Consider the following 13,640-nt stretch of genomic DNA (forward strand, 5'->3'; position numbering starts at 1 on the left):
CACTGGAGAACTCCAAACTCTGGACCCCGCACAGTTTGGGTTTGTAAAAGGCAGATCATTTCTCCTAAACCTGATAGACTTCTTTGAAGTAGTCGCCAAAGCCATAGATGAGGGTAAGGTGGTTCACACAGCCTATCTAGATCTCGCCATAGGCGTTCAACACCATCCCCCACTCTGGAATTATAGATAAACTCACTAAACTAGGTATAAATCCCTATGTCACAAGATTGGTTGCCAACTGGCTTACTGACAGAGCACACACTGTGAAAGTAGCAGACTCCAAATCAGACTTCAGACCAGTGGCAAGTGGAGTACCACAGGGTTCAGTCTTGGGTCCTCTCCTGTTTGGTATCTACTTGTCTGAAGTGCAGAATAACACAGAAGGTCTTTGGCTAACTAAATTTGCAGATGACTGCAAACTAGGAGCCATAATCAAAACTCCTAATGATGTGGACATCCTACAAAAGGGCCTCACTGAGACAGATGCCTCGTGTCAAAGCCATGGTCTCAAGCTCAATACCAAAAAGTGCATTGTCATCCCCTTTGGTAAAATCTCTGTACCCATGAACTACCACATAGGTGGTAGTCTACTTAACACCGAAAGTGTGATAAGAGACCTTGGGACACAGGTGGACAGTAGTCTCTCCTTTGATAATCACATCACCACAATGGTCGGGAAATCCTTCTACATGGCACACCTCATCACAAAAGGTTTTTCATCCAGGAAAAAAAGAGGTCATTGTTCCCCTCTACTCATCACTCATTAGACCTATTATAGAGTACAATGCCCCGTTTGGTATGTACCTCACAAGACATCTACAACAACTGGAAAGGCCGCAAAAATATCTCACAAAGAGGATTACTGGCCTCAAACTGATGTCTTACGCAGACCGTCTCAAAAAACTCCAACTTTACTCCGTCGCATATCGTCTACTCAGAGGCAATCTCTGCCTAATATACAAAGCTATGTGAAACCCAGAGCTGTTGGACATGATCCACTTAAAGAAATTCCAATCCCTCCGAGCTACACGCTCTAGGGACCTAAACCTTGTCACCACAATAAACAGAACATGCTGGAGGGATAGATTCCTGTCCCAGAGACTTCCCATACTCTGGAACAGACTACCTATCTATGTCAAACAGAGCTCCTCATTAGCACTCTTCAAGAAAAATCTTGATGATTGGATGGGTAATAGGAAATTTATCCCGGGGAATCACTTCTGTGGTTCTGCTTGACAGGGGCACAGGAAAATAATTTTTTTGGGTGGAGAAAGCCAGGGTACCTTTTTGGCTAGGCATGTATAGGCCCTAGGGCCAATAGCCTAGTACCTACCTATGAACCTATGAACCTATGTCTAGGTTTGGCTTGAGAAGTCCTGGAAGGGGCTGGAAAGGACCAATTCTTAGAGGGCCAGTACCTACTAAATCTAGGAGGCTGAACTTGTAAAATTCTTTAACAGTTTGCATAGATTTAGCTTTATCTTCCATATTTTTAAGAACTTCTTCGGCCTTGTTGCCAAACAGGCGGTCCTGATTTAAAGGAGCATCCAACAATTTAGCTTTAACATGATCAGGCAAAGATTGCTCCTTAAGCCAAGCATGCCTTCTAAGCACAGACCCAGTAACAGCAGCTCTGCAAGAGGCCTCTAAAGAATCAAAACCACATTGCAAAGTATGTTTTCCAGCTTGTTCTGCAGAATGCATTAAATCCTGTAAGTCTTTATTTTCCACACAGTCAGGAATCAACATAATTTTCTGTTTAAGCAGTCGAATAACATGTTGCTGATATTTTAACATATGAAATTGGAAGTTTAAAGCTCTAATTACCAAGATTGCTGAAGTATAAACCTTTTTACCCAATCTATCCAGCGCCCTGGAGTCTCTATCAGAAGGGGTAGGATTTTTAGCAGTAGAAGCCTTAATGCCCTTGGGCCCCTGTGAAATAGTGTCTGGGTCTGCAATAGGATTTTTGAAAAGGAACTTGTGGGACTCACGTACCCTGTAGTATCTGTCAGGTTTACTGGGTGCAGGAGGCAGGGAATCAGGGGCCAAAATGGATTCCGAGAAAGCATCATCAACAATGTCTAGCACAGGAGGAATAGCCAAAGGCCTATGCTGAGGTAGGAGAAGGAAATCCCTAAGCCTCTTTTTGAATCTGAAAATTCCTGGCTTTCCCAGTGAAAATGCTCCCTTAAAGCATGTAAGGTTTACCCAAAAGAGAAATCCTCAGGAGGAGAAGCAGAGGGAATAGAGTCCTCTGCATCAGATTCCTCATAAGTATGTAAGGACAAATCCAGGTCATCAGAAGAGTCAAAAAAACAGAATCCTGATCAGAAGATTCATAATCAAGCTCAGCCCTCTGCCTCTTGGGGGGGGGGGGTTGGCTACCCCTGATTAGGGTTATTAGATCTTCAGCCATTTTTATCATTTGTTTTTTAGGCATAGAGGTCTGAGCATGTGGCCTGGGCATCAGTTTTTTAGATATGGATCGAGATTTAGGCCTTAGTAATGAAGAAGGCGTTGATTTAATATGCAAGTCCATAGGCCTGAATACACCCCCAGAAGCCGGTGTCTGCACAGTGGCTCCAGACCCATCCAAGGTAGAGACATCCGCGGGTTCCATAGTTGAAGTATCTCGTGGCATTCTGGACTCCGAATGGGTCTCAGTAGAGGCCTGCGAATCAGAAGTAGCGGGTATCATGGGCTGACAAAGCACCTCACAGAGTACCAGCAAACTGGCGACTGGCTTAAGAGAAGTGTCATCGGCAGTTTTGGACCTCGGCGGCCTGTCTCTGTCTTTATCTTTGCATTTTTTCAGAATCCTGGTAGTCGGATGGCTAACCAACAACATTTCTGGATAATTAAATCGAGAACTGAAATATTTAGAGGCAAAAATATACCAACAAAGGATAGTGCACTGATTAAATAAAGCACAAAACCGACAGCAAGGTACGTCGTGGTCAGGGCCTAGGTAAGGAATACAGTACGAATGAAAATCTTTATGAGGTATTTGCTTTCCACAAGTAATGCAATTATTAACTTTTACTGACATTGGTAAGGAGCAAGAAAAAGTTTCCCCAACGAGGTACTTAGCTTTTAGTTGAAGACTTTGGTTCTGAAACTCGAAAATGAAAATTTCAGGAGTCGGCCAACCGGCACTTGCAAACTGCTTCTGCTTCGGGCACCGCACAGCAAGAAAGACTGATGTAATGGTTTCGGCTGCATGTTTTATACCCCTGACAACCTGACGTCATGGAAGAATGGACAGCAACCGATGCAGGACCCAAGACTTTGTTAATCAGGCCGACTGAGGGCAACCTGCAATCAGATTACCCAAATGTAATGACTGCAACAGTGAAAAACGAAGAACATCGAGGATGAAAGCAGCTTTAAGAGCTTAGGTGCTTTAGGAAGTAATACATAAAAAGCAGATATGATAGCTATCATATTACATTAGCGTAAACACACATCACTTTCTTCTCTGAAATATAATAGACTGTAGCTGGTAAAAGCATAATTTCCAGGTTGACATATATCAACAAGGTAATGAAAGTAGATAGTTTACTCTTTGGAGGAAAGCATGTTCTTACATGTTGCTAATAAATTATAAATATGTGTTTTATCCAGTGATGAAGCATTGCAGTATTTTACTTGAATTGACATAAATCTGCAATCTGTTCATCTTACTAAATAACCAGTCAATTAATATTCCATGTCATGAAAACTACTGCATCAGCATTTTGTACATATGAAATGGGACAGCTTAGGAACAGATCTGTAATAGAACTAGTATTTACTTCATATGCATAAAATGCAAAGCTTTTGAAAGCATTTATTGCACTTATTTGGGTAAAAAAGTAAATGTTTTTTTAGTTACTCTGCCTTCGACATACAAACAACTTTAACTTTGTAGAGGGGGTATCTTTTATGAAAGGAAATAAATGTGAATGTGCCTTCAAAGAAAATGGTTGCAAAACTGATAGAAATAGTATTAACTTCTTACATGCCATCAACTACTGATCTCTGAGACAGATAACATTCTTAGGACTGTTGTTTATCAGTTCAGTTTCCAAAGATCTCCTGGATTTTAAAGGAAAGGAAAGAAAGAAAAAAAAATTACACTGTAGGTATCCCATAACTGCTAAGAGTTGCTAAGAGTTGGTGCAGTCTAAATTTTTCTATGTCAGAGACAAATGCTAAAATTATCTATCTCCAATGAGTGAAATGTTTAACTACCGTCCAGTTTCAGGGCAGTAGCAGAGAAGTGAATGCTGAGAAATGCAGTATTGCATATAATACAACCAATGACATCACTTCTACCTCGGTACAACATGCACAGCTGCTGCTGTTCCAGCTAGGATTAGCAAGCACTGTCAATGTTCACTGTCACATTTCCTGGTTAATGAGATACATCTTAGGAATAAGGAACAAGTTGTGTAAATAAACACAAATATATTCAATTATGTTGCATGGATGAAAAACACCTGTGCCCTTACAAATAGAATAACAGAAACCCAACAAAATCAGCTAAAGCAATGCAAGTTTCTGCTATACAGAGATTTTAGTTCAGAATTATGGCTGGAGAAATAGTTTTAAGGAACTATAAGACTAATTAAAAAAGATTTCAAGTAGATTACTGATGAAAACTAATGATTGCTATGTGAACATGATAGTTGCAGTGAGTTCCTATGAAGCTACTTGCCCCATCTTCCCAGATATTTCACTATCTATCCCACCATCCCATGAATTCCTGTCTTTCTTTACCATCTACCAATGTATCCCACATGTCACAGTAAGAACTCCAAACGTCAGCTGTTAAAAAAATGAGTGTTAATGATCCCATGGCAGCTGCCAAAACAGTAGAAGAATGTAGATGGTGTCACTGCCAAATTCCTCAGTGCAGTATATATACTATCTTGGGATGCTCTTGAAAGCAACCCGTAAATCTAATATGACTCATGCCTCAGCAATAAATAAATACATGTGTATATACATTCATGTATACACAAATAAATAAATAACTGAAAGAAATGATGCCTCCTCACTAAATCTTTTCTTAAAGAATGCATACATAAATGGAGCAACATCTTTTTCATAATCTGTACTCTCCTTTCTTGTCATTTATGCAACTTTCTGCACAAAATTTAACAATGTGAAAATCATTTTACTGTAAGGATTCCAGAATCAAAGACAGTTTTCATATATTAAATTACTAGTATGAAAACGGTCTTCAGTTTTGGAATCCATACAATAAAATGAACATCACACCTGACAGGAAGGAATCAAATTAATCTGCCTTACTAGCAACCAAGTAAACCCATATTGCACAAGGATGCAATGTATAGGCAAAGAACTGGTGTGTGGAAACACACAATACCCTACATGAGTAGCAGTAGTTGGGATCACAAGTAGCAAATAGGCGGCAGCAAAGTTTAGGGAGATGGGTAGTCTACAATGTCACCAGACTGGCTCATTTCCTAACACTCCACTCTCACCTCTATGGGAAATGAATAAATTGACTATGCCTTCCAACAGGGAAGGAATGGGTGGCATAGCTCTTCCCTATCCATTATGGCTGGACTCTAAACGGGAAAGAATAATCTGATTTGATGCAAACAGTAGAGCTATGGGGAGAGAGATAAATGAATAAATAAATAAATAAATGTCATGGAATACAATACAAAAAGAAGATAAATGAAAACCAGAGGAGTACTTTGACTTTGGTCATTGATGAAAACATTCTGCAACTTGCCTTAATAAAGTCCTATTTGTTTAATCTTGCTTTTTTCTTTGGAGTGCCCCAAAAAGATTGAGTGTTCAAAAATAGCGCACATGGTAAATAGAATTAGCCATTTGTGTGGAATTCAGGAGTTATAGTCAGACTGTGGCCTCTGCATTATGAGGACATGGCCCTACACCTTGAAGGGAAAGTGTGGTCTCAGAATAAAATAAAGCTGTCAGAAGTGTTTCTTTTTAGGGATGGTCCATAATCCCTTTCTTTCTTGTTTTCCCTTTGCAGTCTATCTTGCTCTAAATAATTCTAACCATTGTATCTATTATGATCTAATTTTTACATTTTTGTCATCATTATTATTTTATACATCTCCATCCAAAAGTATTTTAAGGGAGAGTTTGTTGATATTATGTGCCTCTTGACTGAGATCTTCAGAACAGTGAGGAAAAACTATAAATATGTGTGAGCAGTATTATACTAAGTCCAAGTCTGTGATACCAAAGAATATACCTCCTACACTACTATCCAGTAAACATAAGTAACTGGGGTATGGGTGTACACCCCCTCCATATCTAAGGGTGCAGAGCACAGAGGATGAGTCATCTTACAAAATTGATTAATACTGTAACAGGACATTAGTGATTGATAGTAATATTGCCTGAATTCCAGTTCATTTTTCTCAATTGCAAAACTGTAATTTTTGGGATAAGGGACCTTTATTAAAATGTGTTTGTCTTATGTTTTCTGTTTTAGAAGGGATTTTAACCTGCAAAACTAATTGTGTTTGTGTCAAGTTGTGTTTCTCTGCTGTGACTCAAATTCACATTCTTCTCAGACATTGAGATATACCATCAAGTACAGCTAACTTCTGGAAAAAAATTACAGAACATTTTCATCTTGTTTTCTTGCTGTGACATACCAGTAATTTAACATGAAAGTCGTGAGTTGGTATGCAAGATACCACTTCAGTTACATTCTAGTGGTATTACATCATTCTTAATTGCAATTGCAGAGTGTATTTTCAGTTTTCCTGTATTGCTTTAATAGACCACTTCAATCAATCTACCTTTTTAAATACAAATGCCTTTCAAGATTTCATTATAATATTGTAGGATAACTTGAGTTAACAAGTCTTACTAAAAAACAGAATAAAACTCTTAAAAATGTTCACAAGCTTCTGTATGTTTTTAGTAAATTGTAACTGCATACCAGTAGTAGAAGTTAACAACCATGCTATTTAAAATGTTAAGCATACATTGAGCAATAAATTGTTTGCTGCTTTTAATTAATCTTTCATAAAAGTAAATTTTTTGTGTTTGTGGTGGTATTTTTGTGAGCAACTCCTGCAACATGAGACCAAATAACGCCAGAGTGACCAGTTTATTCAAACATCTAAATAATAAGTAATATACAGCATATATTCTTGAAAACACAAAGTCCAAATAATAAGTAGCATACAGCATAAAGTGTTGAAAACACAAAGAAAAATTAGTAAATAGCATACAACATAGATTCTTGAACACACATCATCAATATTATAACTTGCAAAAATACATTAAGGGCAGTGTTAAACCACTCAGCTCTGATTATCAAAGCAGCGTTAACCACCTCTCACTGGTGCAACTCATGCAAGCCTGAGTGAAAAACCACTGCTCACTCAATTAAAGTTAACTTAAGGGCTTTTCATCCAGAAAAAAGGAGATCATTGTCCCACTGTACTCATTCCTCATTAGACCCATTATAGAATATCACTCCCCATTTGGTATGTATCTCTCAAGACATCTACAACAACTGGAAAGGCCGCAGAAATACCTCACTAAAAGAATCACAGGCCTAAAGCTGATGCCCTATGCTGACTGCCGTAAAAAAATCCAGTTATACTCTGTCGCATATCATCTACTCCGAGGCAATTTCTGCTTAACATACAAGGCCATGTCAAACCCAGAGCTGTTGGACATGCTACACTTAAAGAAATCCCAATCCCTCAGAGCCACACACTCCAAGGATCTAAATATTGTCATCACAAAAAACGAAACATGCTGGAGGGATAGGTTCCTGACCCAGAGACACCCCAGACTCTGGAACAGAATGCCCATACATGTCAAGCAGACCACCTCTTTGGCCCTCTTCAAAAGGAACCTTGATGATTGGATGGGAGAAAGGAAATTCACCCCGGGGATCACGTCAGTTGCCCTGTTAGACAGGGGTCCAGGGAAGTAAATAGTGTGGGAAACAATAGCCAGGGAATTGTTATGGCTAGGCTTGTATAGGCCCTAGGGCTGATAACCTAGTATCAACCTATGAACCTATGAACTTTCCACAAGAAAGGAGGAAGAGAGGGGGTTTCCTTGAAGACCCCTATAAGAATCCACCATCCTGAAATGTCCATTGTTTTAAGAATGTCCTTCTATATTTACATCATAAAGTTCTACAGTTATAACATGCCTGACACATCAATGTATATCACCATCTTATGTTAGCAACCTGTATATCATTTTCTGTGTATTGTTTAGATGATTCTCATAATGACTATGTTGAATATTTTTGCATTTAATTATTTAAAAAAGTCTTGTATTCTGATTTTGTTGAATACTTTCTATATTGAAAGTTCTAAAATATGTTTATAACATTATGTACTATGTGGAGCTTTCCTCCCCAGGCCACCGCTGAAAATGGGCAATCTTTGCCCAGATGGAACTTCCCGATAAACAAATGTAAAATAAATAAATAAATAAATAAATATTCCACAGTTTACAAAGGGATTGTGCCTATATCTAGGGATGGCATTGTTCCACTGTACTCAGCTTTCATTAGGGTAACCATTGAATATAATGCTCCTTTTGGCATGTATCTGTCCAGACACATGCAACAACTGGAAGGCCTACAGAAATATCTTACTAAAGGATGCAATGCCTAAACAACATGTCCTATATGGACTGACTCAGAGTCCTGTTACTATACTTGGTATCTTACAGACTGCTAAGGGGTGATCTGTGTCTGACATACAAAGCATCCTCCAACCCAATACTGTTGTTTTACTGCATATCAGCAAGTCAAATGGCACCAGAAATATTTTTTTCTGTGGACCTAAGCCTATTCTGCAACATCAACAGAATGATTTGGAGGGAGAGGTATATCTTACAGAGGATATTGCTGCTCTGGAATAGACTCCCATCCACTTAAGACAAAGTTCATCATTGTCCATATTCAAGTGCAACTTGGATTTATGGATGGGGAAATAGAAAATTTACCCAGGGTCTGCTCCCTGTACTACTAATGGACAGAGACACCCACTACCTGCTTTATCCCATGCATGGGTCCCCTCAAAGTATCTATGGTATGATCCCAGTTATTCTCATTAGGAGTAATATATAATTATTGACCACGGGATGGGTAAGGCAAATCTCTAAACAAATGGGATAGGTTAATGTGAGTGCAAAAAGGGAAATTGGTTAGGCCTAAAATGGCCTGCAATGGCATCTAGCCTAGTACATACCTATGAAGCTATGAACGTGTGAAACAGAAGCTATTCCCTCCTTCTTCCAATCCCTATTTGGCCTGTATGCCTTGCAACAAATTCCACAAACACATACAAATATTTGCATTAAATAGGGCAAGGCCTGCTTCACTCAAATGGACCCCATCCGACCTAAACAAAGTGGGGTCTCTCTGCAAACTCCCAATGGTGAAAAGTATTAAAATCTAAGGAAACAGCTGCCCATACAACCCGATAAGTAATGAAATGTGTAGTCACTTAAATACTCTTACAACAGCATGGTTGCCTCCAAATGACTCTAGGGATAATTTCAGACCAAGCAAACAAAACCACTGGAAACCTTTGTTTCAACTCCACCATATCTTGAATTATCTGACTTATCAATCTATGTTTTGGAATCATCCTGAGAGAAATCTGACCTAAATGAATCAGTACTAACTTAAACTTTCCCTCCTGTAATCACAAAGACCTAACCAGCTTTACCGGTTAATGCCAACTCATGCCTCTGTAGCCACACCACTGCACTTCCAAGTTTATAGGATACAAACCCGACATGTTGCCATGAAGACAAATTGTTGCCTGGCTTGCTGCCCAATAAACAAAGGAATGTCCAGAATTGACTACCTGGCACCACTCTGCAAAATAATGAAACTAATATATCAATCACACTGTCCCCAGTCTGCAAAGAATCAAGCAAGTATACTAACTACATTGTCCCACATTTAACCATTTACTATGTCATACCACCGAACCTCAACTAATATAATTTAAACTGACTTTGCAAACTGATTTTATCAAATGTAAGTTAAAATTGCATAGGACAACCATCTCCCTGGCCTTTTTAATGACACCAGCTGGTAATGCCAAATTTGACACCCTTCTTATTCAAAAGGAAAGGGCATAAAAACCTTCTCTTTCTATGACCTGACCCTCTAAAACCTTCTGGATCAGATGTATGAACTAGCCTGGTTCAATTGCCTTACCTGCCTCATTTTGAAAAAAACAAACATTCACCTTAAGAATCACACTGGTCACCTCACTGGGCACAAAAGCTCATCCATAGCTGCCTGCAGCACCAGCTGCTGACCCCAACACTTCTGATAAACCTCTTGACTAAAGCAGCCACAACAAGCCTGCTGCTGGCATAATGTAAACATCATGCCAATGCAAAGATCCTGCAAGCTCTTTAAAAAGCCCTGTATACAGAAACACCACTAACAGTGACCACAGCACACAGTCTCTATAACTGGATACTAACATACAAAAATCTGGTAAGACCACTCTTAACAGCTATTTACGAAATGGCAGTCTTTTATCATTCCCTGTAATCTTCGCTCTCTCAAGAACTTTTAGCATCAGCAATACTAACCAATGTTTCATGACATCCTGTAAATCTGTCAATCTGGCCATAGCTCTTAAAGCTGCCATATGGATTCTAATGGTGCAAGCAGCCTCCCTTAACTCCACCTGAGCACCAGATACTGACAAATCAATTCTGCTGACCATCTCCTCTGGTGCACAGGCTGCCACTGTCTAAAAGAAATAAACGTTGGGACAGCTAACCTATAAACCCTTCTAATGTCTCTAGACCAGGACTGTAATAATAGCCACCATGCGACAAGTGATTGAAAAAGCACTTCCGGAGCCATTCAATAAAACCTGAAGATCTGAAAGTGACTCAGGCTATCAGCTAAGAAATTCAGGTTGCCTGGTACATGTTTAGTTGCAAATGACAAACTAACTAAGACAGCAAAACTAACTTCCAGAACAACAACTACACCGAGACTGTTCTTGCCGAATTCTTGGTGAGCACTTGCACCACACCTTAATTGTCTTAATGAAAAACTACTTTTTTGTTTGACAATTGATGTTGCCATTCCAATATAGTATTGCAAATTGGCAGCTGCTCCAAGAATGTCTTTTCTCCACTCATATGGCCAAGCATCCAACCACTGCACTACAGAATACTGATCTCTAAAAACGGCTGCCATGCCTACACTCCCAGCTGCATCAGTCCATAAATCCTACTCCTGAAAAAACTCCCAGTCATCCATTCAAAAGGAAATGCCACTGAAATTCTCTAGGAACCTCAGCCACAATCCTGCATCCTGATTAGCAACGCCTATCAAACATACCCAGTGATGCTAACATTCCATGCCTTTTAACAGACTGACCACAGATCTATTAAAACCCCTGTCCAGGCCAAAAACTCTGCATACAAAAGTTAAAAGGCCCAACAATTCCATGATCTATGTAACTGTCGTTTTACTCTTATTTTCAAAGTTAACAAGATGTCCCCTCAGCTTGCTAACTTTATCTGCAGGCAAACAAAATAAACTTTGTGGTCAACCCAGTTTTTAACCCTAAGAACCCTATTGTTGCCCAGGCCAAAGGATTGTTCCAAGATGCAGCCACAATTCAACAACCAGGTGCAACCCAGAATGATGGTCCTTAAGCAGACACAGACCAGCATATCAGGACTTGTAGGAAGAGAACGGCTTTTTTCTGGACCTTCTACTTTGTCCTGCAACAAAGGCACTCTTAGTTCCTCACGCAAACCTATATACGCTTGTTTAGCTACCAAAGCTTCCTGTATCCCTTCCTCAATTAACAAAAAATCATTTAGTTAGTGCACCCACTGTCCTAGAGCTTGTTGCTGCCATAACCACAGCAGGACCTTACTAAACTTTTTGAAATTTGCTCAGACCATGGCACACCTAATTGACTTTGCTGTATCAAAATAAAATATGCCTACTAAACACATCCCCATTTACTTTCAATCCTGTCCCCTAATGGGTAACATCAACAAGCAGCCTCAGTATCTAGCTTAACTGACCAGGGATTGTCAGAGATTATAAAGGTGCTTACTGCATCATCCAAGGATGCATACTGTACCTTTGCATCCCCACCCCTGTCTAAGTGAATATTAATGGATATACTTTCAATAAAAGATAAATGATGAATTAAATGAAAATCACCCTTCTTCTTTTTGGGTACCAGTCCAAGAGGAGAGACATGAGACTGTGCAAATAGGGGAACTCAAATGGACCAGCAGCCTACCTGCTACGACTTCTTTCCATACAAGGCCGCTGCCACTTCCTCTCTGGCACATACTGACTTCAAATTTTAATAATAACTGAACTACCCAGAACTTGAGATCTTTTACTAAAAGCTAGAGTGAATCTCAAGAAGAACTCCTACACTTCTTCTTGGTTGGGATATTGATGTAACAACTCAGAAAGCCCTGTGACCTTAATGGGGAATGGATAGGTTGGCCTTCTGGCTTGTCCTCAAAAAGACTATTGATCTTTAAGCCCATGAAAATTAACCCAACCACCAAAGGCTCGAACTGCACCAAGTCTGTCATTGTCAAACTAAATTGTACACCCCATTCAGCTGCAAATGAAGAAGGAGTATGCAAAACAACAATTAGGGCATATATATTCACCTACATTAAAAGCTCAGCAACAACTTTAACACCACTCTCAGGAATCCCTATCTCCCATACATGGCTGCCTGATCTATCTACCATAGCGATAAGCCAAGTGTCAGCATGCCTTGACTTCCATTTCAGTATTTTTAACTGCTTTTAGCTTTCAAAATGCTGGTCATTCAATAACCAACCTTTGACTCCTCTCGGCCTTTGTGTTTTTTTTAAATCCAACAAAGCAAGCCATAATGGTAAACCTTGCAAAGCATCCTACTCCAAAATTACCCTCATAAAGTAGACAAATCCCAAGATCCAATTGTCCCATGTACTAGCTTTGTAAATACCTAACTTCCTTTCACTTAAAGCTGCAAGTGCCACAGTCTAGTATTTGGCCCCTGGGGCTTCTGCCCCTATCAGATACTGGGCACTGCCAGATCCAGCAGGCCACAAACATTCTCATAATCTCCTCACTAGATCTTCTCCTTCACCAACAGACAAAAGTGGACCAGCACTCAAGGCAAGCTGCTGTAGCTCAACCTACAAGTCATCCATCAAACTCAGCAGCGATTACTGGACCCCAAGCCTAGACCCTAGCATCTCTTGAAGCCTTGACCGATCCCCATACTCAGTTCTTGCAAATAACCTACCAGCCTCACATCCAGATCAACCACATCCTATTCTAGGCCCAACAACAAAGTGACAGAAGGATTGCCTGAAGATTTATTTAATTGTTTATTTGCAGTTTGCTTACCAGGATAGTCCATTGGGCCACAAGAAGCCCATTTTCAATGGAGTCCTGGGGAGAAAAGCTCCAGAAAAATAGAAATACATAGTACACATTGCATATATACACTACAGGTTATCTCATATAAATACAAAGTAAATATGATAAGAAAAGGTTAACAATGATAGAATACATCAGTGTAGTTCATTAAACAGCAATAAAAAACACTACTTTTGCAAAAGTAGCAGCATAGGTT

This window comes from Protopterus annectens, chromosome 1.part0, assembly GCF_019279795.1.
Source record: "Protopterus annectens isolate FY-2018-M chromosome 1.part0, PAN1.0, whole genome shotgun sequence".
NCBI classification, from domain to species: domain Eukaryota; kingdom Metazoa; phylum Chordata; order Ceratodontiformes; family Protopteridae; genus Protopterus; species Protopterus annectens.